The 27139-nt window shown below is 41.7% G+C and overlaps 1 protein-coding gene across 4 annotated transcripts in view; it reads right to left on the bottom strand.

The window, feature by feature from the left end:
* The window catches only part of USH1C (USH1 protein network component harmonin), a 108292-nt gene that overhangs the window by 14921 nt on the left and 66232 nt on the right, over window positions 1–27139 (bottom strand). The window lies entirely within an intron of this gene.

Here is a 27139-nt window from a genome sequence, read left to right as displayed (position 1 = left end):
TGTGTCCTGGTCTGTGGGGAGCTTGCCTCTGATGATGGCCTCAGAGAAGTTAGGGGCTTGTTTGAAGGCCAGAAGAGGGTGTTCAGGATGGCAATTTGAGTTGGTAAGATTATAGGCCACATTTGGAGAGGTGATGAAGATAATAGGAATGGTGGGGAGGGGGGGACTGACCCTCAGCACCTCTCAGGATTTGGCCCCATATGGTCAGCATTATGAGCCATTTTCTGCCTCCTTCACTCTCACTGAGTAGTATCCATGATGGGACTGCTCACAGAGTAAGGCACTGCTTGGCCTGACTAAGGGTGGCAGAATCTGGTGCTCTATTATCAGCCACAGCGGCTCAGTGTGCATGGGGCTGAGTCCTTTACAAAGCTGCTCCATTCTCTCCTACCACCACCGAAGTCTCTGGAACTATTAGTGGAAACAGGTGTTTGATAATTTTTGGTTTTACTTGCATGATACATTGGTGGGGATGGTGTTAAAATATGGAGGAAGATGCTGTGGGATTGGAGATGGGTCTGGTTCTGGGTTTGTTTATGTTGGATGTGGTGGTGGAGAGAGAGTTATGTTGAGATGGGTTTATTTTAATTTTTTAGGGGATCCTCTTCCTTTTTAGCTTTCAGACCCAAGCCCATTACCTTAAGCACAGCATTAGGGGGTAGGAAACATGTGTGGGCAGGTGGTTGTTTGTGATTATCTCATCTCAAGAAGGTGAGACATTCTTTGGGGTATCCTGGGAGCTGTTGGGTGAGCAGCCTGGGTAGAGGTTTGAGGTTTAAGAAAGTTTGGCATTAATTCTGTTTGGAAGGAGGGGTGTCGCTGTATTGATAACTTTTGCAGCTTGGAGAGCTTTGCTTGTGCACCCAACTCTGGCAGCAGCAACACTTCCGTGACCACTTTAAGCTGCCATAATTTGGGGCTATGGAGACTTGGGGACAGAAAGATCAATTGTGGGAGTCTAGGTCCTTCAATCATTGACACGGTAGATAAAGGGATACTAGGCACACGCCAGGGGTGCCATGCTTAACATCAGTCTCATTGGTCTGGCTTGGCCTCTCCATCTACCCTCAGACTCAGTCTCTATTTCACTGAATACAGGTGACAGAGTCTCTTGGCTATCCCAATGTCTAGCTGAAACAAAGGTTTCTCCACCTTTTTTTAACAAGAGGAGCACTATGTTGTGCCCATTGTCTTCTTGGCTGCTCTTAAATGCCCAAGTTGCAGCAGTAACCAAAAGTGCTTTTGTCCATCTGAATCTGTCAAAGCAATTGTGATCTTTCCTCTGGGGTGTGGACTTTACCAGAGTCATACAGTCACCCCCAGCGTGAATTACTGCAGTGCACTATGCTCAGGGCTGCATCTGAAGAATACTCCAGACTCAGCTAGTGCGACTGCTCTCTTGTTTAGCAGTGCTTCTCACGCAGATCCCATGGCCCGAGCTGCCCGGGGGGGAGGAAGGGGGGGCGCGGGCAAGTGGGGCAATTTGCCCCGGGCCCCACAGGGGCCCCCCAAGTATGTCGGAGGCTCCCCTGGCTTCCGTCTTCCCCCATCCCCCGGCACCTCAGCTGGTAAGGGGGCGGGGTTGCGAGCTGCGGCCGAGCGGCAGGAACTTAGGCCCAGCTGGAGACACCACGCTGCTGCAGCGCTGTCCGGGGCCGCTCCTGGATGCGGTGCGCTGAGGGCTCCAGGAGAGGGGGTAAGCGGCATGGTAAGGGGCCGGAGCCAGGGCCAGGGCCGGGGCCAGGGACCCCCCTGACCCCATCCCCCACAGCCCTGACCCCCAGCTCTGAGCCCAGCCCCTCTGAGCCGGACACCCCCCTGACCCCATCTCCCCACAGCCTTGAGCCCAGCCCATGTGAGCCGGGCACCTCCCAACCCAGAGCCCAGCTCCCCACCCAGCCCTGGGCAACAGCAACACCACCCCCAGGCAGCGACAGCCCATTGGCAGCAACCATCATCACCACCCAGCAACAGCCCATTATGTAATTGCAAATGTATACATACCATTAAAGCATTTAATGTTTGTAAATAATGTATTTTGTGTATTTTCAAATTCTTACAAATTAATTTTTGAATGTATTTCACTAGTTATTTTTTACATTTCCAAATACATGTTACTATAGTATTGCAACTTTTTTTTATGGAAGGGGCCCCCGAAATTGCTTTGCCCCAGGCCCCCTGAATCATCTGGGCAGCCCTGCCCATGGCACCAGTGCTTCTCACTCTGCAATTCCAGCACTTGACTCTGCTCCCACTGCTCTAACAGAGTTAGTCCTTCAGACCCTGTCCCTTATTATACCTTTTCCCTGACAGGATGATGCGTAGGGGTTCATCCCCCTTTTGGTGAACGGGCTTTGGGGAGGTCTTGCTATATCTTTTAGTTAACAATTAGCCAGCTCACTCAGTACTAAGCATGTTCAATTAAAATCTTAGGAGATAAAATCCTGACCCCACTGAAGTCAATGGGAGATTTGCCATAGATTTCAATGCAGCTAGGATTTCACCCTTAAAATTGTATTCATGCACCTAGACAGCATGTTAGATACTAGATTAAAATATAATCATAATATTAATTTATTATTGTAAAATTTACAATGAAAATGGAAACCAAACTGGTCCAGGTGAACAACTGATTTTAAATAGTCGATTTATGTATCTGATTTGAGGAGGCAAGGTTGGCTAGGCAATCATAGTTTTGGAGCAAACACCTTGGAACAAGGAGTTCTAATTTGGTCAGAACCACTGCTTCATTATGTAACCGAGGTCAAGTCACTTGACCTTCCATAGTCAAAGGTCAACCTCATGAAAACCAGATGTTGCTCCTGAAGAAAATTTTCTTGGGAAAATATATTTTAAACAACAGCATAAATAAATAGGTAGATTGATACCTTCTAACAAAAAGAGAACACAATCTGGATCCAATAAGCACGCAAATGCCATACATTCTTTGAAATATATTAAATCTTTCCAGGAAAAATGGCACCACAGTCATTCACAGTGTATTCAGTGCTCTGAACACTGCACATTCAGGAGAGGGCTAATATTTCAGTCACGTGGCAAAACCAGATGAAAAAGAAACCAAAGGCCCAATCTTGCCCTCAGGTTACAGAAGTGCCTCTCTGGGGAAGAGACTCGTCACCTCTCATGTGACTAGAAGGTAGAGTGAATAAAGCATGGATTTTTTTGGTTCATAGGCAATTCCAAAAAATATTTAAAAAGTTTTGTTTTGGGTCAACTGAAACAGACATTTTTCAAAAATTCTAGGTCAGCTGAAAAGTCAAAAATGCCTCAAGTCAAAACAAAATGCTTCATTCAAAACCAATTATTTCAATTTCAGACATTTTGACCAAAAAAAAAAAAAAAGAGAGAAAAGAAGGAGTAGATTAACAAGATTGCTGGATAAGGAGAAGGCAACCATGGTGCCTTCTTTATAGGCCTGGCGATTGGGGCACTCACCTCAGATGTGGGACACCTGGGTTCAATTCTCCCCCTCCCCCTACACCTGATGTGGAGAAGGGATTTCAGGTTGGGTCTTCCACACCACAGGACTGTGCCCTCAACACTGGACTATGGGATATTTTGGGATGGACTTTCTCAATCTCTCCTCCTGAAACTGTTCCACTTTTCAGAAAGAATTAAAGAGTCATTGCAGCATGGAATTGAACCTGTGCCTCCCACAGCCTAGGTGAATCCCCCAACTACCAGCCTGTAGAATTATTCTCACTCTCTTTGCCTAGCCCATTGACTATCCACTGCTATTCACAGTGGCAATTTATAATCATTCATTCCCACCACTCACATTTGCTGAATCTAATCCTCCTTTCCTTTCATCAAAATGCCTGAAAATCAAAATGAAAAGTTTCACTTCAACATTACTAAGTTGGACTTTTTTTGGTTTGCTCAAAACTATTCTGCAAACTTGATACAAATTGCAAATAGTTGTGATTGACCCAAAACTGCGTTTCTCAGTGAATAAACTATTAGTCCAAAAAAATGCTGCCCAGCTCTACAGGAGGGTAGGTGGTCAAAGTCTGTTCATTTACTAACCATGCAGCCCCACTTTGGGTTCATGGGATTGAATGCATGTAACTGAACAGAATTACTCCAGTAATGCTGTATATTTGGTAGCCCAAACAGCCATTTGCACAGACTTCTAGATGAAGCATAAGGTTAAAAGTTGCAAAGTGGCTAAGCCGATGTGAGTTGGCCACTGAAATCCTATCCTACATATTTAGCGGCAACCAAGCAATTTTAAAAAACAACAAATAAATAAAAAACCCCAAACAACCAGGGAGAACTAAAATGAAGTAAAAATAAATGAGTAGGTTTTCTGAATATGCTAATGTTATACAAGCAGATTATAATATCATTCAGTAACAATCAGCCCCAGAATCTGACTTCTTGTTGTCTGAGACCAATCCAGTATTCCTTGCTCATCCAGAACTGTATTTTTACAAGTAGATCTTTGCAACCTTGTAGAGCCCCACTTAAGTCCCTGGTGCTCTGCATGGCTGCACAGGTCCATCCATATGGATCCAATTGCAGGATCTGGGCCAATGTTTCACATGTTACTAATCTGATGATCTGAGAATCTTAAAAACCACAAGGGAAAATATTAATGATTAAAACATGTTCATCCCCAAAGAATAGGCTGTTTCATTCTAATTCATTTTCCATTTTTCTAGTCAATATCATATCTGGAGAGGAGTAATAAAACAGAAAATTGCATGCTAAAATCATGGAAAACAATGGCCGGTAGAACATTTTAACCAGAGATTTAATCTTATTTGTCAGTGCATGATTGTCCTGCTGGTTATGGACTGAAGGGATTTGTCACATTTCACAGCTATTCAAATTGTTTACTAATTTGACAGCACTTACAAAAACACAGCAGCTCTGAATCAAATGCATACAATCCTAAATCTCCATTTATCTGAAAATATATTATATATAGCGTAAATGTTTCCAACACCAATAACACTGCTCTACAGCCAAAATGCTTCTGAAATAAATGATGTCAAACTTTACTAATTCTGGGTCACTGAGAACAAAAATGATGCTTAAAATTGTTGATTGGCTCTAGTTTTCAAGATATGCTATTGGGTCAGTATATATGACCCTTGACTTGGGAATGGCAGAGGATAAGTGAGTTATAAAGGGAAGGGATCTCAATTTAAACCAGAAATGACTAAAATACATCTTTGACTGGATCTATGAATAAATCTATGACTGGGTTTGGACAGTACTTGCTTTTTAGGCAAAACAATGAATGATGCAATCTGAAGCTGGTATTGTGTCATACATGATATGAATTGCATCATGTTATTCCTAGAAGTCATGGATGATGAAATCATAACGAAGCTTACATCACTCTGCTGAACAAATTGCCCTCTATCAGCTCTAGAAATCATACAGTGTCGTGCTTTCTTATCTGTCAGTGTTTGATTTTGCAAAGGGACACATTTCTGTTTAGCCAAAGTGAGCAGAGATGCCTCGTACTTGAGTGAACAGTGCAGATAACTTCTGCTATGTTTGTGGTGAAGTGACTTTTGCATCACAGAAGTGCGGTATAACCACTATGGTTAAGATAGCCTATCACCTTTATTTTGGCTGCAAAACTGGAGATCAGGACAAGAGGTGGGCCCCACACATATGCTGCAACACTTGTGCAACAAATCTTCGCCAGTGGTTGAACAGGAAAAGGAAATCTATGCCTTTTGCAGTGCCAATGATTTGGAGAGAGCCAACAGATCATACCAGCAATTGTTACTTCTGCATGGTGCCTCCAGTTGAGAAAGGTGTGTCAAAGAAGAAAAAGCGGACTGTGCATTATCCAAACATTCCATCAGCTATACGCCCAGTACCCCACGGAGAAGGACTGCTGGTTCCTGATGCACCAGAATCATTCTCACTTGAGTCAGACGAGGAAGAGGAAGAGGATGAAACTTCTGCTCCTGAACCATCAATGTCACAGGACCCACATTTTCTCCCATCCTCCTCCTCTGAACCACACCTCATAACACAAGATGAACTGAATGACCTTGTCAGGGATTTGGAACTACACAAGAGTAAGGCAGAGCTGTTGGGCTCCAGACTACAGCAGTGGACTCTCCTGGCAGGTGATGTTAGGATTTCCATGTTCCATGACCGTCAAAAGGATCTTGTCCCATTCTTCTTCATGGAAGGTGATCTTGTAGCCTGCAACAACATTGATGGTGTGATGGCAGCCCTCAACATCGTTCACGATCCAGATGAGTGGAGACTGTTCATTGATTCATCGAAGACAAGCCTTAAAGCTGTTTTACTGCATAATGGCAATGTTTGCCATCAATTCCAGTTGGTCATGCAGTCCATATGAAGGAAACCTATGATAACATGAAACAACTTTTGAGGTGCATAAACTATGACCAACATCAGTGGCAGCTTTGTGGCGATTTGAAGGTTGTTGCTCTCTTGCTTGGTCTGCAGACTGGATACACAAAGTACTTTTGTTTTCTCTGCGAATGGGATAGTCGTACAAGAGATTCCCACTACATCAAGAAAGATTGGCCACTCCGACAGTCATTGGAGCCTGGGAGGAAAAGTGTTCAGCATCCACCACTTGTTGAATCAAGGAAGATTTTGTTACCACCCTTACACATCAAGCTGGGTCTGATGAAGAACTTTGTCAAGGCCATTGACAAAACACAAGCAGCTTTCAAGTACCTCCATGGAAAATTTCCAAGGTTAAGTGAAGTTAAGATAAAGGAAGGTGTCTTTGTTGGTCCTCAGATTCGTGAACTTCTTTGAGATGATGCATTTGACCATGCACTGCGTGGCAAGGAAAAGACAGCATGGAAAGCCTTCCAGTTAGTGGCAATAAATTTTCTCGGAAACAACAAGGCAGACAACTACAGGTTGTTGGTGGAAAACCTCCTCAAGGCATACAAAAGTCTTGGTTGCAACATGTCACTAAAGATACATTTTTTGCACTCTCATCTAGATTTTTTTCCATGGAACTGCGGAGCAGTGAGCGACGAGCACGGCAAGTGATTTCACCAGGACATTGCAACAATGGAGAAACGCTATCAGGGCAAATGGAGCCCATCAATGCTTGCAGACTATTGCTGGACAGTGACAAGAGATGCTCCATTTAATGAATACAAGAGACAAGCCAAGAAGCGCTGAGTAGACACTGAACAGGACTAAACTATGTACATAATAGTTTTTTGCCTTTTGTTTCATAATAAATTTGATTTATATAACCCTTTTGCTGATTTTTAAAGTGTTACATAAACAGGACAGGTGAAAAATTATCATGTAAAGCAACCATAAACACATGAAAAGACCTAGGTTTACAATTTATGATTAAAACTCTACTATCTACACAATATACATAGACATAAAATGTAAAAACTTAAATATCTTAGAAACAGTAGCCAATCAGTTGTTTTAATTGTCATATTTGAATTCAGCACATCAAAATACATAATAAATAGCACATTTTATCTCTGAAGCAGACGACTTCTCAAAAATTGTAGACCAGTGTAATTTTTAGTTTCCTTATGATATCTAGTATATTGCATTGAAACTGGGTTGTTCTCCAAGAAAAATGATCTATAAAACCCTTCACTTTTTAAAAAAAGCCCATGTTAAAATAAATGTCATGAAAGGCACAAAACTACTAAAATCAAAGAAAACAGTTATGATTTGCTCTTCACTGCTGGCTCTGAATTCAAGCAATTGCACAGTTCTACTGATGTTCCATAGAACATGTGACGAATCCAACATAACTGGCAATAGTAAAGGTGCTTTGTACATGACCTAGCACATTTAACAGCAAAGAAAAACAACAACAAATTTTCCTCATGTTAAACAATGACCAGGGATTATTTCATCATGGTGAAATGTGACCAAGCTGTATTACACCATGCAATAGCTTTCCAAGGGAACCTCAACACTTGGTTTATTTGAAACTGGACAGAAGCACTAGAAGTAGTATCATGGGGACCAATCCTGTATTGGAAAAGGGTTGGATTAGATGATTTAACAGATCTTTTCCATCTCCAGTTCCTGTGATTTTAGTTAAAAAACTAGTCAATCAATAAGAATGCTATACCAGTTAGCTATTTGCTCTGGAAAATAATACACCTATTACAACAGATGGCACAACAAGCAGAGTGCAAAACAAAGAGAAACAACCAGCACTGGAATGTCAGACAATTGATTATTTTTTTATATTCTGACCTTGGTTATAGATGCCCAACTACCCTAAAACTAGCAGTGAGTACATGAGTAGCTGAAGAGAGAATTTGTCCTATGGTATCTACTCTCTTCTCATTCTCTATATTTAGCGTCTGTTTAGGCGAACACATGCACACATTGAAAGATTATAAAAAGTAATAGTTTCCATGCATTAGGGCAGTAGTGCATCTTTGGTCTGAAAAGTTGGTCAACAAAAAAGAAGAGAGAAAAAGAAAGAGGTTATCATCTATGAACAGTCAAAACAAAAAAGTACCACACAAACAAAGAGGGAAAGTGTTATTTTACTTGTTTTTTGTTAGATCTAAATGATGAATTGTAAACCACCATCCTTTTAAACATCTCTTGTGGCTGCAAAAAAAAAAAAAAAAGAAAAAAAAAAAAAAAAAAAAAAAAAAAAAGAAAAAAAGAAAAGTGCCAAAGCAGACATTAATTTTTTCCCTGTATATAAAAATCAACCAACCTATCTAATTTCTATTCATCCTTGTTACTTATAAAGGGCCTGGTTCACTCTGACATTTAGTAGTACTAATTCCATTGAGTACTTTCAATGGGGAGTAATCATGGAGTCAAGTATTACTGAATGTGAGAAGGGGGGGAAGAATCAGGCCCTAGATAATTAATGCACATTTCCATTTCACGAGATTTCTTAAAATAATTTTGTTTATCAGGCTTCATTTCACCCCTAAATTTTCAGAGCGAGATCTGCTCAGTCTATGTTATGCAATTCCCACTCAAGTCAATGGAAACTTTAATGCAAAAAAACTTGGCCAATGTTTTGAAAATGTACGGATGAATGACAACAGAGTTATTTTAAGATTCCTCTTTCCCATCAGGCTACTCCTCATCTTGCAGGGTGAATTCCACTGAATAACACAGAATTCTTCTAAGGAATGGGTAAGCTGTAAGGATATCAGGATTTGGTCCTGGATGGGAGCATTCTTCAAATGTCTCTGCTTGATAACTTAGTTCAATTTGATTGTGGAATTCTGAGGTCTGTTTTGGAGGAATAGTTCTATTGACTAAGGATCAAATGCTACTCATTTAACTTAAATCAAGAGTCCCATTGACTTGTTTGGGATTATTCACAGGAGCAAGTCAAGTTCTTACTCTATTTTGCCTCCATTTGATTGCCTAGCAGCACTTTCAAAGTATTGGTTAGTAACACTTAATTGAGATTTAACCTAATATTTTAGGGTCTATCTGAGTCCAATGTGCACAAAAATGTAAACACAAATTTTCGTGCTAAATATGTGCCTCTTCATACATTAAAAATTCTTAAACAAGGATGAGGTCTATCTTTCCACATTGGTTTTATCATCATACCTGTTGTGGTTTTTCAGAGATTCATAGAAATGTAGGACTGTAAGGGACCTCAAGAAGTCATTAAGTCCAGCCCCTTGCATTGTGCCAGGACCAAGTAAACCTAGACCATCCCTGACAGATATTTGTCCAACTTTTTATTAAAAGCTTCCAATGATGGGGACTCCATGACCTCGCTTGGAAGCCAATTCCAGAGCTTACCTACTTTATAAAGATTTTCCTAACATCTAACCTAAATCTCCTTGCTGCAGATTAAGCCCATTATTTCTTACCTTACCTTCAGTGGACATGGAGAACAATTGATCACTGTCTTCTTTATAACAGGCCTTAACATTTTGGAAGACTCTTATCGGGTTTCCCCCCCCGCCCCCGAGTCTTCTTTTTTCAAGACTCAACATGCCCAGTTTTTTTAATCTTTCCTCATAAACTTTTTATTATTTTTGTTGCTCTCCTCTGGACTCCTTCTAAATTGTCCACATTTTCCCTAAATTGTGGTGCCCAGACTTGGACACAGTACTCCAGCTGGGGCCTCACCAGCATTGAATAGAGTCGGACAATTACCTCAGGTGTCTTATATACAACACTCCTGTTAATACTTCCCAGAATCAGATTAGCCTTTTTTGCAGCTGCAGCACATTGATGACTCATATTCAGTTTGTGGTTCACTATGACCCCCAGATCCCTTTCAGCAGTACTACCACCTGGACAGTTATTCCCCATATTGTAGCTGTGAATTCGAGTTTTCCTTACTAAGTGAAGTACTTTGCACTTGTTTTTATTGAAATTCATCTTGTTGAATTCAGACCAATTCATTTTGAAATTTAAACCTGCTCTCCAAAGTGCTTGCAACTCCACCTAGCTTGATGTCATCTGCACATTTTATAAGGAACAGGAGTACTTGTGGCACCTTAGAGACTAACAAATTTATTAGTGCATAAGCTTTCGTGGGCTACAACCCACTTAGCCCATGAAAGCTTATGCTCTAATAAATGTGTTTGTCTCTAAGGTGCCACAAGTACTCCTGTTCTTTTTGAGGATACAGACTAACACGGCTGCTACTCTGAAACCTGACATTTTATAAGTATACTCTCTACTCCATTATCCAAGTCAATAATGTCCGGATTTTCCCGGACATGTCCAGCTTTTTAGATCTTAAATTGCCGTCCAGGAGGAATTTTTAAATAGCTCAAAATGTCCGTCATTTTGCCGGGCGGGGAGGAAGATGCAGAACCTACGAACCCGGGCAGCAGCAGGGAGCAGAAGTCTGGAGCCTCTGGGCTGCCTCAGCTGTTGGGAGGGGGATTGGAAGAGGGAGGAGAGTGGAATTCTTGAACCCACGCTGCCCTGGCTGCAGCCGGCAGGAGCGGAAGCCCCCAGGAGACGCAAGATGAGGAAGCCCGGGGAGCGGCGGTAGGAGCTTGGGGCAGCAGGAGGACAGGGCTGCAGGGCAGGGCAGAAGTCCCCATCCTGGGCTGGAGGAGGAAGCCCGGGGAGCTGCAGTAGGAGCTTGGGGCAGCAGGAGGACAGGGCTGCAGGGCAGGGCAGAAGTCCCCATCCTGGGCTGGAGGAGGAAGCCCGGGGAGCTGCAGTAGGAGCTTGGGGCAGCAGGAGGACAGGGCTGCAGGGCAGGGCAGAAGTCCCGATCCCGGGCTGCCTCGGCTGGGGTGAAAGACAGTCAGTTCCCAGCCTGGTCGGAGCCTGGGCTGCCTCAGCTGTTGGGGAGGGGTGCGTGGAATTCCTGAGTCCCAGCTGGAGCAGGGGAGGAAGGATGGAAGTCCCCAGCCTGGGCTGCCCCAACCCCTTGCTGGAGCTGGGAGAGGCCCCGAGCCCTGGCTGCCCCGGCTGCTGCAGTGACTGGGAGCAGAAGTACCTCCTCATTGATCAGCCCCATCCACTGTGCAGCTGCTAAGGTTGCAAGCACCTTGTCCTACTACTGCCCCAATCCCCAGGTGGACTTTCCATCCCTGGGGGGGGGGCCTCCACATCTGGGTCCCTCGGGGCAGAAGCTGCCAGGACCAGGGGATAAATCAAGGCCTGTGTCTGCACAGTGATTTGCAGATGAAGCCAGCTAGCCACGAGCGAAAGGTTCTGCTTAACTTTGCTGATTTGAACTTTTGCCTCTGCAACTCCTTGCACTGAAACAAAGAACCATTTCCCATGTAAGCTGCAACTTCAGCCTGGCTGGGCATTGTCCAGAACCAGCCCTAAACACCCTCCCCTGTCAGTGGGAGAAGGGAGAGTTGTCTGTGCATGGACCATGGAGCAGGGAACTGCTGATTTTCTTGGGACTTGGTCTAGCCAGGACATTATTGCCCGGCCAGCCAGGGTGCGACTCTACAGGGCTAGCAGGGTGCACGGTGACAACCTTGTGTCTCTTGCAGGTACGTTTTTTCCATTTTTGGGCCCTGGAACTGCTCAGGCAGCCTAGGTGGACACAGGGGGGATGAAACCAAGGGAGGCAGCGATGTTAAGTGTTTCTGATCTCTCCTAGCAAATACGATGGCTGGGACCCAGGCTGCTGACAGCTGATATTTTCTGGTGGTTCTTTTTATTATTATTCCCTTGCATCCTTACTACAGAGACTTGCCCAGAGCAGCAGCCAATTTCCTCTGCCCCAGTGGCTCGCTTTCCCATGCAAGCCAGGCAGCAGGGGCTGAATTTGACCCTTAGCTGGGTGGGATGTGGATGGGGACCCGTGCCTGTTGCCCCTGGACTGGTTGTGGTTCATGGGGCCTGGTTTGGGAGGTGTATGCGTGTAAGAAGAGTCTGGGAGGATGCAGGGGAAAGAGAGCCTTGACGTAAGCATTTGAAAAATCAAACCAGCAATCAGTCAAAGAAAATCAGACACAGATGGGGCAGGATGAGCCAACAGCTTTTGTGTTGCAATGTTTGGTCAGGTAGGGTTACCATACGTCCGGATTTTCCCAGACATGTCCGGCTTTTTGGTCCTCAAATCCCCATCTGGGAGGAATTTCCAAAAAGCAGGACATGTCCAGGAAAATAGGGAGCCCTCCTCCCCGGGCTACAACTTTCCTGGCTGCCGCCGCTGTCCACCACAGCGGGGGCCGAAGCAACTTCCCCGTGGGGGCCAGGCGGCGGCTGTTCGTTCTCCCCACCTGGGCAGCCGGACTCGGGAGCAGCCGCTGCTGCAGCTCCCACTGCCGCGGGGGGAAGTGGCCAAGCATGTGGCGTTCGGCGGCTGCGGCTCTGGTGCCCGGGCCGTGAACCCCCTGAGCCCGGGCCTGCTGAGGGGACCCAGCTGGTGCAATCCTGCAGGCGGCCCCAGAGCGGGGGCAGCAGGCCCTAGCCCCCCCCGTCCTGCTCAGGTCCCGCAGGGGAACGAATGGGGCTGCCAATGCCTCCGCCCCGGGGCCTCCCGCGGGATTGCACCAGCTGGGCAGCCAGACCAGACGCGACTGGCCAGGGGTTGGGCGCGCGCGCGCTGCTGGGTCACCGTAGCAGGCCTGGGCTCGGAGGGTTCGGGCCCGAGCGCCAGAGCTGCAGCCACCGAGCGCCACGTGCTTGGCCGATTCCTCCCCCCGCAACAGTGGGAGCTGCAGCAGCGGCTGCTCCCGAGTCCAGCTGTCCAGGTGGGGAGAACAGCCGCCACCTGGCCCCGTGGGCCACCCCCCTGCTTTCCCTCCAGATACTGCCCGAGTCCTGCCTGCGCTCAGGGCCAGGCCGGACTCACTCACCCCGGCCCCGCAGCCCAGCCCACGTCAATTGACCTTGGTGCTGCAGGTTTTTTATAGTTGTGTAGACACAGTTGAAGATTTAAATAAGAATAGATAGAGAGACAACTTCTTCTGCTTGGAAGACTTCTTCCCTTATTATTTTCTTGCCCCCTTTGGGCTGCCTAGCTAATAGTTTGCTTGACTAAAATCCAACCCTCTTTTTGACTGTCAGAACACAATTCAATGAATTCCTCAAAAATCAGTCTCCAATGACTGATACACACAACTTTTTACCATATATAGAAACAAGGTGGGAGGAACTATGTTGATTGTACTAGATACAGAATCAGGATGGGAGGATCTTTACAGGTCATGTGCAAGGAAATAAGGAAAGGCATTAACAAAGGAAAACTATTTTGCCTTTGGTGGTTTCACATATTGAATTGAAGAAGCTGCTGAACTACTCCTATTTCTAAACATTTACATAAATCAGAAATGATGACAAATATTATTCCCTCTATGTGAAACAAATTTATTTTTAGACTTTTCAGGAGAGATCCTGTATAAACTCTGCTTGTTAAGCACGTGGTAGCTGCATTTTTCCTGGATAATAAAAAAACTGTTCCGTCTTGTTTACACTATTTAAATATTAAACCCCAGTTTACAATATACTGCGACCCTACCTGCGGACAGTACAAACAAGCATAAAGGACTAAGTCACAGTAGGAAGCTAGAAAGTGGAATTACAAATGCAATTTACAAAGTAATTTGCTTTGATAATCATATCAGAAGAATATTTTCTCCCCATATCCATGAATTCCCAACTAATAATATAAAGCAATTTGGGAATAAAGGAGATTGACACCTGCAACATTATAAAAGCCTTGTGATTTGGAAAACGTGTGTACATGCATAACAAGTAATGACAAAGTTCCTTCTGAGGGTGAATCTTGTTTCCAGTTCTTCAAGACTAATTGTAAGCAGTTGGCTACAATCAACATGTAATATGTTGAACTTAGACCAGTGCTGCTTTTGCAAACAGACAGTTTTACAATGCATGTCACATTTTTTTCCAGATGTTAAATTATATTAACTCTGGATTATCATTTTGGTCTTTTTTTCTGAGCAATTTCAAATTGTTTGAGATGCTGGTAAATGATTGAATTATTAGTTATTTCACACACTCCAAACTAAAATGAAATTTCCATGTATACAATTGAATGGAATATCTATATTCACAGTCTTTTTATCCATTACATAATCATGGTCCTGCTGCTTGATGCATGGTCAGGAATTAATATTTATCTGGTAAAAATCAGCTCTCTTATGCACATACTGGCTTGAGAACATGTATAACATAGCAGTTCTGGGCTGAACGTGTTTTTGATAAAAAATGATCATTAAATAGCTACTGTATCTGATTTAATTGGAATGTTGAAAACAGAGGAACAAGAATCACTATATTATTAAAGCAGAACGTTCTGAATATTTTAATAAATGGCAATTATGGATAACATGCAAGCTAATTTTTAGAGTTTAGAATTCAAACACAACCCTGTAATTCAAGAATTTTAAGTGCCGATGTGATTTATTTTTCATCATTAAGGAGGCTTTCTACTGATCTCAATGGGCATTGGATCAGGACCTATCATACTAGTATCACTCATGATATAATAGGCAACATTGCAATAAAACTATACATATAAAATGATGGGGTCTAAATTAGGTGTTACCACTCAAGAAAGATCTTGGAGTCATTGTGGATAATTCTCTGAAAACATCCACTCAATGTGCAGCGGCAGTCAAAAAAGCGAACAGAATGATGGGAATCATTAAGAAAGGGATAGATAATAAGACAGAAAATATCATATTGCCTCTATATAAATCCATGGTCTGCCCACAGCTTGAATATTACATGCAGATGTGGTCACCCCATCTCAAAAAAAGATAAATTGGAATTGGAAAAGGTTCAGAAAAGGGCAGCACAAATGATTAGGGATATGGAATGGCTTCCGTATGAGGAGAGATTAATAAGACTGGGACTTTTCAGCTTGGAAAAGAGACAACTAATGGGGGGATATGATAGAGGTCTATAAAATCATGACTGGTGTGGAGAAAGTAAATAAGGAAGTGTTATTTACTCCTTCTCATAACACAAAAACTAGGGGTCACCAAATGAAATTAATAGGCAGCAGGTTTAAAACAAACAAAAGGAAGTCCCTAATACAACAAAATTCCAGGGTCCACTGCAAGTTTTAGCACAAACACTTTTAGTCTAAGATTTTGGTCAGAGCACAATACATCTTTATATACACTGGAAACAGATGTGAAAAAAATCTACTTGTGTAACACTTAACAGGACAACCACAATACCAGTCTACTATCTTTTCCTTGGGAAGGAAAGAATTTGAAATGTGTATAAATCATATACATTTTGTTTCCTTGTAAAGGCAAAAATTAACATTGACAATCTTGCCACTTATGGCAAATTTGACTTTTTGAATGAATGAATACACAAATGATAAAATCAAAACAATGTATGAAATAAAAATAAAAATATATAACCTAGGGTGACCAGATGTCCTGATTTTATAGGGACAGTCCCGATATTTGGGGCTTTTTGTGATATAGGCATCTATTACCCCCCATCCCCTGTCCTGATTTTTCACACTTTCTATCTAGTCACCCTAATATAACCCCCCCCTCTAAACTCCTTGCTGTAAGAAAGAGTGACTGTTATTCACAAAGTCACACTCAGACCTTTAACACTTACCATCTGATTATTCAGAACAATTCAACATGGTTTATTGTTAGGAGAACACAAGGACAAACTTTGACCCTTTAAAGACAATTCAACAAGAAAAATTCCTACAACTTTATCGCACTCAGAGAAGAATATTAGAAAAGGCTTACCAGGGCCTCCGGTTTGATTGTTGGCCTGACCATAAAATTAGGATCAGGTTGCAGCATGACTGGCTTAGAGACTATAGGTACCACTGGCTGACGCTGGGTAGGTGGGCTTGGAGCAAATTGCTATCGGGGTTCAATTTAAGAAAATTAAAGATAATGCAATTTGTGCAAACCAATCATATTGCAGTGGCACCACAATATACATCACTTCATTGCTATGAACTTATTGCCACTAGTATAACAAATTGCTGTCAGAAGTATTTTATTAACTGATCTACAATGACAATAAGACAAAACAATGTAATTCCTGGTAGATCTAAATAAAGGCTTCTCTTCCTTAAACCATTACTTCAGAGGGATGATGGAAAATTTTATCCCTGCATTTGGCACTTATCCAATAGAGGCAGTGAACTGATTTAAGAGCTAAAGAAGTAATGCTAAAACAATGAATGTAATGAGACAGCAAACCTGAATTGGAATTGTGATAGTTAAAGATATATGGCAGTCAGGTGGCTAAACTGATCTTCTAAAGTGAAATTCACCAGGCCTGTAATTTATTATTATTATTATTCCATTAGAAACGTCTTAAAAATCACTCATCTTGGGCTAAGCTCAAGAGTTAGTCACAGTAATTAGTCCCTTTACTCTCTGAAATACAGTAGATACTCTGAGGCATTTCAGAGTTAATCATCTGACATGTACAAATTAGGTGCCTGATCCTACACTCCTTACTCAGGCAAAATTCCCACTGACGTCAATGAGAGTCTTGTCTGATTAAAGAGTTCAGGACTGAGCCCTATGGGTTTAGATTCTGACTCAGCTCCAGCAACTCCGGTTGACATTTCTCATAGGAAACATGATGTATTCCAGATATCATGCATGTAGTACAAGCTGTTACTATGGAAATGATTGGAATAATTTCCAGTAAATTGGTTACACAATCCCATTTTTACAGCAAAAAGGAGTATGTTTTAGAATTTAGAGAAAAGTTTTGGAGCCAGGTCTTTGAAAGTCACCAGGGAATTCCCTGGAGTAGCGTAATGTTCCTAGCGATCAACTCTCTGAAATTACTCTGGATCAGGATAATATCTCCAGGAGTCTCACTTACTTCCAGAAACCTGGCTCTACAGAGTGGCTAGTGGAAGAAACTCAGATCTGGACAGTCTTGAATCAAAACCAATATGAGCTGTTTTCAGCCAAATGGGTGTTCTGAAAAATAGCTCTCTATCACACTCGCTTAGGAATATGAGTAGCTGTATGAACCATCACTATTTTGGAGGGACCAAAGTGAATTTCTTTTTCCTTTATTCATCCTTTCTGTGACAAACTAGTGATGTTTTCACATTTGAAGACATCAAGGGGATATGAAGAGATACTGGTCTGATACTTGGAAGTTGCTTATCACTGATAGACCTTTCCCAAACACAGGAATCTTGGAATATCTCTGGTGCTAGCTTACAGACTCTTAAAATGACTTTAAAATATTCGCTATGCAAGTCCCCTTCACATCTTCAAAAATGTCCATTTTTTACAGCTTACCAGGAAATGAGTCTGAAGTTTTAGATTAGTTATCATGGGGTAATAACTACCTGAGGACTTTTAAACCAATAATGAATTTCCCCATTATCCATTTCAGGCTTAAGTGTTGCCTGAGCCTTGTGCTGGCCCTCTGCACAGGAGTGAATGTCATCCTTTGTGAGAAAATGAACAGTATTTATCAATGTCTTTCCCATAACAACAATGACAGCTGTACTGAACTTTGTGAAACAGTCTAATCCAGTGGTGGGCAACCTGCCCATCAGGGTCATTCGCTGGCAAGCTACCAGACAGTTCAGGAACGGCGAACCACGGCCACTGGGAGCTACTGGCGGCTGTGCAAATGTAAACAAACTGTCTGGCGGCCCGCCAGCGGATTACCCTGATGGGCTGTGTGCGGCTCGTGGACCAGAGGTTGCCCACCACTGGTCTAACCTAATAGCCATAGTATAGAGAAACTATTTTCCAATCAAATAAGTTCCTGATATCCATTAAACTATGATCGCTGTTAAACTCAATTTCCTATGTTTACAAAATACTATAGTTTCATATGTGGTTTCTTTCTTTAAAGGCACACCTTCCTGAAGTGTCTTTTTTTAGTTTGTTCTTATTCTATACACAGGCGACAAATCTAGCCCTGGCCAGTGCAGCATTGGGAAGTGGGGATGTAGACTGGTACATTCCCTATCAGATGGGTGGGATTGACAAAAGGTGGAATGGCCATCTCAAGAAGGAGGTAAAAATTACCACTTCTCTATACAAGGAACCATGTGTATCCAAACATCTGCCAGCTGGCACATGCTGCTGTGGGTGGCATATGCATTAGCCCACCTAGTGGACAAGATACACCCATAACCCTCAGATCATGCTTCCTGCAGATGTATTATAAAGGCCAATGCATCAGCTTGGTCTTCTCCCATCTCCCTCCTGTGCATAAAAGAGGGATCCTGTCCTGCTGTCCCACAGGAAGGTGAAAAGGTTCTCCATCGTCTTTTTCCTTTCTACACATTCTCCACACCAGTGCTATACAGTGCCTGGGTAAGCCCATAACAACCTTTAAGAAATGGACCCCAAAGACTTTTCCCTATATGCCAGTCTATCAAACTAGACACACACTTTTTCAAGTGTTATTTGCTAGATGCAGTGTATATGTTTGTATTGTATCATGGAACATAAACGGGGAATCAACAGACCCATGTTATGGTAGCAGTTTGTGAATTTATTATAGGAAGAAATTTAAAAATAGCTTCCACTAACATAATACTTGGATTCTACTGGAAATTGGGGGTTACACCCTTTCTTAGCACATATCTCTCTTCTAATATGACCCAATGTCTACATACACTTTCAGTAAAACAATCGAAGATTGGTTATATTGGGCTATATTTTTTAGCTGTGATGCTATCCCAAACTGCATTTAAAGTACATAGAATTGTAACTATGTTGTGTGTCTCCCTGACAAACACAAATACACAGTACACAGAAAAAATATTGTACATGCACCATGCATGCTTCAAGATTATATTTCTGAGACTGTTGAAATGTGAAGATTCATTGTTGAGAAAGTATCAGAGGGGTAGCCGTGTTAGTCTGAATCTGTAAAAAGCAATAGAGGGTCCTGTGGCACCTTTAAGACTAACAGAAGTATATATTCTGTTAGTCTTAAAGGTGCCACAGGACCCTCTATTGTTGAGAAAGTCATTTATACTCTTAGAGCTTAGCACTGCTAATTGGTACATGGAGGGTGATATTACCAGGTATCTTGTAAATGCAATGACTGCCTTACACACCGGAATCCAAAGATATGATGGTCATTTTTCAAGGGGGGGGGGAAATCATCCCCTTTTTAAATTCCTTGACACTAGCATTACATTGAAAGTTCATAAAAAAGTTTATGACATACCAGTGGATTGCTTGATGCAGATGATATTTTGCCAACATGAGAAGTGTTTCGTAAACCCTAAACAATAATAGCTTCATTACTGCACATCTAATAATCATACTTATGATGCTCAAATCAATTCATGCCACATCTATGAACAGTTCATAGCCAATAATATTTGACAGGTAATTCCACTCCTTCAGCACTGGCAAGCACCTGGCAGAACTTGCAATTAAATGGCCACGGTGAAGAAAATTATTGATGCTAAAAAGATTTAGAAACCTATAACATTAGGAAAGGATGTTTATGAGACCAGAATAATAAATCTTTGTTTACTTCAACTTTGACTGGTCTAACAACAGGGTCTCGTATTTAAAATCAGATAGATTTATTCAGTTGATTGGGAGTAACCGAGTCAGTTAATGTTTTCAGAGGATGAGATACAAGGAAGGAAACCAGTTACTTCTTTGGGAACATCAAATGTTAGTTTATATTATTTGGGCGAAACACAAAGCTATTTAAGAAGGAAACAGGCACACCAGGCCAGATTCTGAACTCAGCTGGACCAAACCCAAGGTCCATGTGTTCCACTGTCATGTCTCTGACAGTGTTTAGTATCAGACATGTAAGAGGAAGGTGTAAAAAACCCCACAATAGGCAGAGTGGGATAATCTACCTGTCTTTAGTAATTGAGCTATACAGCTAGGCCAGATTCTGATGTGAAACCCCACTGAAGACAAAACAATGGGTTTATATGCATATAAGAGAGTAAGATTGGCCCAATATTAATATTTTATTGATTAAGAGCTAAAATCTCCTCTCAGACCTACCCTTTTTATTGAGTTTGGTGGCAGCTGGTGGGTGCTTAGAACTTTTGAAGATTAGGTCACTTATTTAGCTGCCTAATGTGGATTAGAAACCACCCAGGGCCTTCACCCCCAGAATATTTATTGGGTTACGACAGGCTATAAACATTTATAAATGGCTCATGAGCCCAAAAAGGTTGAGAACCACATTTAGAAAACCCATCTTCCATAAAAAGATGTAGCAGTTGTTCTAATTCCAGAGAAGCTAAAATGTTCTTGAAATGTGATTATATACTATGTTTATGGAGTCCCCTCAATAATCAGACTATGTTTATAACAAAACAAAGATTCATAATTCACTCTTCTAAAACTATCCTTTAAATAGAAATAATCTGCACATTTTCACAGAAAACTAAGAAGTCATTTCAATCCTTTGCCCATTTGTCCTTCCCCTGTTCAGCTGCAATACCCACAACACAGTCATTATTATTCCAAATGATCTTGCAGAAAACCACAGCACACAATGCAGTGAATCCATGCAGAAAAACAACCACAAAGGGTCCCAGCTGAACTGTTGGAAACTAGTATAAAATATCTGCAGAAAGATCTTTTATTACAAAGATTTGAGTGTGTGCCTGATGTTATAGTCCTTAGTAAAGAAAAGTACTCGTATGATGAAGTCACAGAAATAATTTTCCCCTGAGTAATGGGATTTAATATATGAATTTTTTGAAATATTCAGTGTAGACCCTCTTTTTGAATAAACCTAGTGAGTTTGAAATAAGGGACAATCAGAGTATTTCCCCAGAAAACTAACTACTAAAATGACAAACCCTCAGATTTGTAGTAAGAATGTTTAGCCTTGTTCCCATCAAAGGATTACTATTGGTGCTTAAGAGTTCAAAAGTTTCTGAGCATGTGACTTCAACCTAATTGTTCTCTGTCCACTATTTTCCCTGAGTAAAACAATTCAGGGTCATATTTAAACCATATTAGCTGAATACTAATATTCTACTTTATAGATACTTTATATCTCATTCAACTACAAAATAATCTACTTTTTGTTTTTCTGTGCAGATATAGTTAAATAGGTCACATGATTTCTTTGTATTTAAAATATGATGGGTTATAGTTAATAATGGTCAAGCACAAAAGATGCTATTAACTAATGCATTCTGCAAAAGATATTTGCATGCAGAAGATCTGGAACATTATGCAGAACAAACACACAAATATTCTCCACCTGCTATTTGTACACATCACTAATGAGAATGATGTATATAAAATGAGAGGAGAATATAATTAAATTATACCTTTGGACTTGATAAGTAGGTCTTTTCATTATTCTGAGAGCTAATGGGTCCAAACGTAGATCTTCCTCTGTAATTTTTTGCTTCCCAGCCATTCAAGGACTCTGTAGGGCCAGAAGAATGGTAACTGTGGTTTCCCATTCTTTCTTCTAACAGGGTGTGTGGTAGACAGAGAGATCCAGTGGGTTGACTGGGTAAGAAGGCAGGGGGAGGAGGTGGGGGAGAATGCATCCCAGAGGATGATGATAAAGTCACCCGTGAAGCTGCAGAAGGTGAAGGGGCTGGATTTCTTGAAGATGGGACATTTGGTGAAGAAAGTGGATGAGCTGCTGATGTTGCAGAAGTTGTGTGAGATGTTGGAGGGAGAGGTGCTATGCGTTTTGTAGGCTTGTCAACTTCATCCAGGTTAATATCATCAAGGTCTGTGGTGTGAAGCTGCAGACCACCTGCAAACCTCCGCACTGATGTAGCAGAAGGAGAAGCAGATGTATGTCCACTTGTCAGCTGGTGTAATGACAACAGAAATCTGCCTTAACCGTGCACTTGCCTATAATGGACCTGAACAAACTAAAGGCAAGTAGCAGGACCCCACAAGCTATAATTAACTCAGTACTGTAAGGTTCTGGGTTCTTATTAAAAAAACCTGTACACCACTTTTTCTCTGAAGCCTTTTTGTGTACAAAGAGCACTTACTCCAGTTTAAAAAAATACAGTTAATAGAAATACAGTACATAATTGCTGTGCTGGGGAAATAAAAAGAGCAGACACAAAAAGCAAAACAAACAGGAAAAAAATGCTCATTGCAAAAGTGGCTGATGTAAGAGGAGAGCACTTTACAAGCAGCTCCTGAAATTCTAAAGTCATTTAAAAGGATTTCCAGACCAGATTAAAAAAAAAGCCATTAATCTGGAGTAAAGGTTATAAATTATCAATAAGGGGAAAATCCTTAATCAGCACTGAAGTTTAAAGAGAAAAAATAGAGTGCTGGGAATTCATGGTTAAAATACCCAGCCAACCTAATACCACCCTAGAGTCCTGAGTGTCTGATAAGCAGTTCTGGAAGTACATCCACCTGGATTGTGTATGAGATAGTGATGGTGTTGGATGTCCTGGTGGGTGGAAGCTATATGCAGGATAGTGGGGCACATATGTGGGAGGAGGGGAAGTGCTTGATTTAGTCTCAATGAGTTTGGTGTTGTCCAAGCAAATCTATGCAGAGCTTAGTCAATGCAGAGTAGCCCATGCAGAGCTTGAGTCCTTGCTGGGCTTATGAACTCCACAGGAATCAATACAGGAACTAGATGTTCTGAAGAAGTGAGTACATTAATCCGGATTTGGGGAGTGGAGAAGGGATTCTATATGAATGTGGTCTAAATGTTTCCGGTAGTCATTTGTCATGGATCATATTAAAATGTTTGTGAAAGTTCACTTAATCAGTATTCTCTTATCCACTATTTTGTCCACTCCCTGGAGGAATGATTAAAGAGGCATAAATTACCCCTAGAGAAACCAAGATATTTATCCTAGTCTTATTTGACTTTACTTCTTCAGATGGATTACTGCTCTGTCCATAATGATAGTCTCAACTAAGTACCATAGAGTGGCTCCACCATCTAAGAGGCTGCTCTTCAACCCTTGGGAACTGCTGCTTGTTTTAAGGATATATTACAATTAATAACAAATAATAATACATAATGGCTGTTAATAGCTCAGACAGGTTAATCCCTCAGAACCATCCTGTTCTCTTGATTTATACTGGTTTAATCTCCTCAAATAGTTTTACGGTAATAAAGTAATTAGTACAGTCGTGTGCTAGTAAATAGTTCCGAGCAGCAGAGCTCTGAAAATATGTCAAGGAGTTTGGCCCCAATATCATGCCCCTTCATTTCCACCACCGAAGGGGACTGCAATTCATCAGATTGCAGCTAGTGAGTGCAGAAGGTGTGGGGAATTTCTGCAGAAACATATCCCTCTCCTCAAGAGACTCTTCCATTGGAGAGCCACATGGCTCTGGGCACTGGGCCAGGAGGAACAGAGGACCAGCTGCTCTCTGCTGACTCTAGAATTATCCAAGTGGGAGATCACCATGCGTCCTCTCTGCAGCTGCTATTGTTCATTCCCAAGGGAAGTCATCCTGAAGCAGCTGTGCTGGGAGGGGAGCCAGAGCAGCAGGATGGTGGGAAAACATCTCTGTGGATATGGATTTATAAGGCCATAAACCTTTCTCTATGTGCCCCCTCTTCTCAAACTCCTCCCCTTTAAGGGGAAGATTTGAATGAAAGTTTATTAAGTGACTCTTGTAGAGTTCCCTCAGCTTTTGTCTGCTTTCCTTACATAATTTCAAGTGAGGATATGATTTGGCCCTTTGTTATCCCTATCTCTCCAAGGTACTAGGATGCATTCAAGATCCTGAATATCAATGATTCCATCCTCAGAGCATTCTTGCCTGGAAAGCATCATTATTTCAGGTGGTAAAGTCCTCATCGTCTTGACTTTGAATATGGCTAGCAAAAGCCATCCTAGCCAATCTAGCAGGGTCAGCTAACAGGATACAGAACTGTCAAGTGGTCACGCTGCTTTTCAGTGGATGTCATGTGGTCGCATTTACCAATGGCAATGCATTTCCCAAAGAAGATAGCGCCCTGAAAAATGTGCAGATGTCAAATGCTAAATACCGTCTATGTCAATCTTAAAGGCTGAAAAGGGAAAGAACGGAAGAGGTTCTTCTCACTGACACCCTGCAAAACCTCCCTGCCTCTCTATGAAACATACAAAAGTCATTTAGATATCACAATGGAGGGATAAGCAAGAGCTTTCTTTTACCTCAGGAGTATCATTCTCCACAGAGGAGATTTGTTCTAACCGTGTCTGACAAAGTCTTTCCACCCAGTGCTGAACCTTTTCTGATTCCTCCAGATCTTCTCGCTCTGTCTCAGATACCTTAGTCATATCACCGTGGCATAAAAAAAGGTTAATGGGTTTACACCACACACAAGATTAGAAGATACAACATGTATTTGACTTTAAAACACTTTCTGTAAAAACAATCACGCTCTTGTGAATCATTTTCTATTTCACTGCCTTCCATTAGGCCTGTCCTTGAAAACCCCTAAATATCCCATGTGAGAGTACTGTAGTCTTTAAACCAGTAGGGCTACCCATCTGAGGAAGAAGTGCTCTTGTGAATAAGAAAGCTCAGGATACGGTTTCTCATCCGTTAGCAACAGAATAGTGTATTTTGTTATCCTGTGTTTAAGTATCTGACACATTGGAACAAACTCTCCACGGAAACCAATAGTGTTATACTAGCAGATAATTTGGGCCACTGTCTTTCTGACATGCAAAGATTTAATAAACTTTCTACAAAATCCCCAAAATCCCACACCATATTCTACTTTCCTCCCATTTCCTTTTATTGCAGTTTGTTATAATTTCTCCTCTCTATTTTTAAGTGCATGCCTTGTTTGAAAAGAACTCAGTCCTTCCTTTAATTTTACATCCAACATAGTACTATGCTTTGTTATCTCAATTTAAACATTTTCTTCATTTGCTCAGGTCATATTGTTTCTGATTTTTAGTAGTTCTTTTTTTTATATGTTTGTCTTGCACTGAATTCCCGCTTTTCATTTTTACAGATATTCATATTTTTATTACCAAAAAAGCAAGCTAAGAAAAGGAAAAAGGTGGGCACTGATCTCAACATAAGCTTAGTATTCTTCACTTGTTGCCAGGTATACTGAACGAGATCCGTAATTTGTTATTTTAAATAACCCACATCTGCAGACTAGGCAACGGCCCACCTCAGCAAGGTACCTTAAGTACCATAAGGTACCTTTTAAGTCAATAAGACTACACACGTTTTGAGTTAGACACATGCTCAAATACCTTGCTGAATTGGGTCCTAGACACCCATGAGAGTCAAAGAGTTTTGCCTGCAGAAGGAAAGCAGGATAAAATAGAAGGAAATAATAAAATTATAAAGAAATATAGTCCAACACTTATCACAACATACCTCTTGTACAAGCCGGTTGATTTTCAGCTGTTTTTCTTTTTCCAACATCCCTTCTTTTTCTTTGGCAAGTTTTTGCTCAAACTCCAGTTCCTTTTTACACTTTTTCTGTTCACACAGACTGTCACTCTTCAACTTCTTTCTCTCTTTCCCTTTCTGGGAGGTTTTTTTTATTACACAAAATAGTAGTGTGTATACTTTACAATGGCTTAGAACACTGCAAAACTTTGAGCTCCATTGAGCCTTTACATACAGGAAAACCTGTCTTGGAAAATTAGCCACTTTCTGTATGTATACATAAGTGTGGTGGTTGTTTTTAAAACAATTCTAAAAACCAGTCCCCATCATATTGGGTGAAATTCATTCTTATTCAGAAGGCAAACAGAAGGCCTATGCATCACTTAAGGATCATACAATGTTGGTACTGTTAAATACTTCTTTCCTCTTCTATAAAATTTCAGCATGTGGGTATGCTGGGATTGTAAGTGAGAGTTATGATATTCATAAATAGTCTACCATAAAGTCGTCATTTCTCACCCTTCTGTTTGTCATTAATTTCATGATGGCTTTCACATAAGTACTCATGTATTTACATGTAGGAATGAACCCTTCCCTTTTAGCCTGTAAAAAGCCTTTATTGCATCACACATCCAAAGCACCACATAACATGCATTAGGAAAGACAGAGCAAACAATTGCAAAGAAAAGGCTTAGATCAGTGCAGTGTACTAAGGAGGCAGTGTGTCTGAATTTTAGGGATGGCAAATGGGAGCTACAGGATTAAATGTTCTCACATGCACTGGTCACTTAAAGATGAGCTAACACTGCACAAAGCAATCATACGAGTTACATGTATGATAATTTATTCTTGGCTTTAAAACAGTGCAAATAACGGCCTCTGAAACTTCTGGATAGAGACTTTGAAGTCTGTGCTCTAGTTGTCAGGGAAAGAAAACCTGCTCCCCTGATTAGTGACCATCCGCTGGGTTCCCTGAGGCCAGGTAGTAGTGCAAGAGGATAGCCTGCATACTCCAGTTTCCCCATGCCCAAAGCTGCACAGTGAAGAGGAGCTGGCTGGTTTCTTAAAGACTGCCAGTGCAGTGAGAGGCTGTGCTCCAGGCTTGGTTGTTAGAGGAGACACAGTACAGTGAGGAAGCATGAGCTGTTCCTCTTTTCAGCCAATAGCTCTTAACGGTGGTTTGGGGAACCCAGGGCACAGTGACAAGCATGCTACAATCATTCTCTGCATAACGGGATTAATTTATCAGCCCTGCGATACTGGAGTGAAATGCAGCAGCTCGCACCCCTAATCTAGGCAATAACCATTTGGAGGATTAAAAAAAATAGACAGGCATTCTTCTTGCTGATAAAAAAGACCTGCCCTAATGTGTGAGTGATTAGAACTTGGCATTGCTGCGATCAGTGAGATTTTGTATTGTATTTGCTTCA

Source organism: Chrysemys picta, chromosome 4, assembly GCF_011386835.1.
Source record: "Chrysemys picta bellii isolate R12L10 chromosome 4, ASM1138683v2, whole genome shotgun sequence".
NCBI classification, from domain to species: Eukaryota; Metazoa; Chordata; order Testudines; family Emydidae; genus Chrysemys; species Chrysemys picta.
Note: the sequence above shows the minus strand (reverse complement) of the source record. Positions and strands in the feature narration are given on the sequence as shown.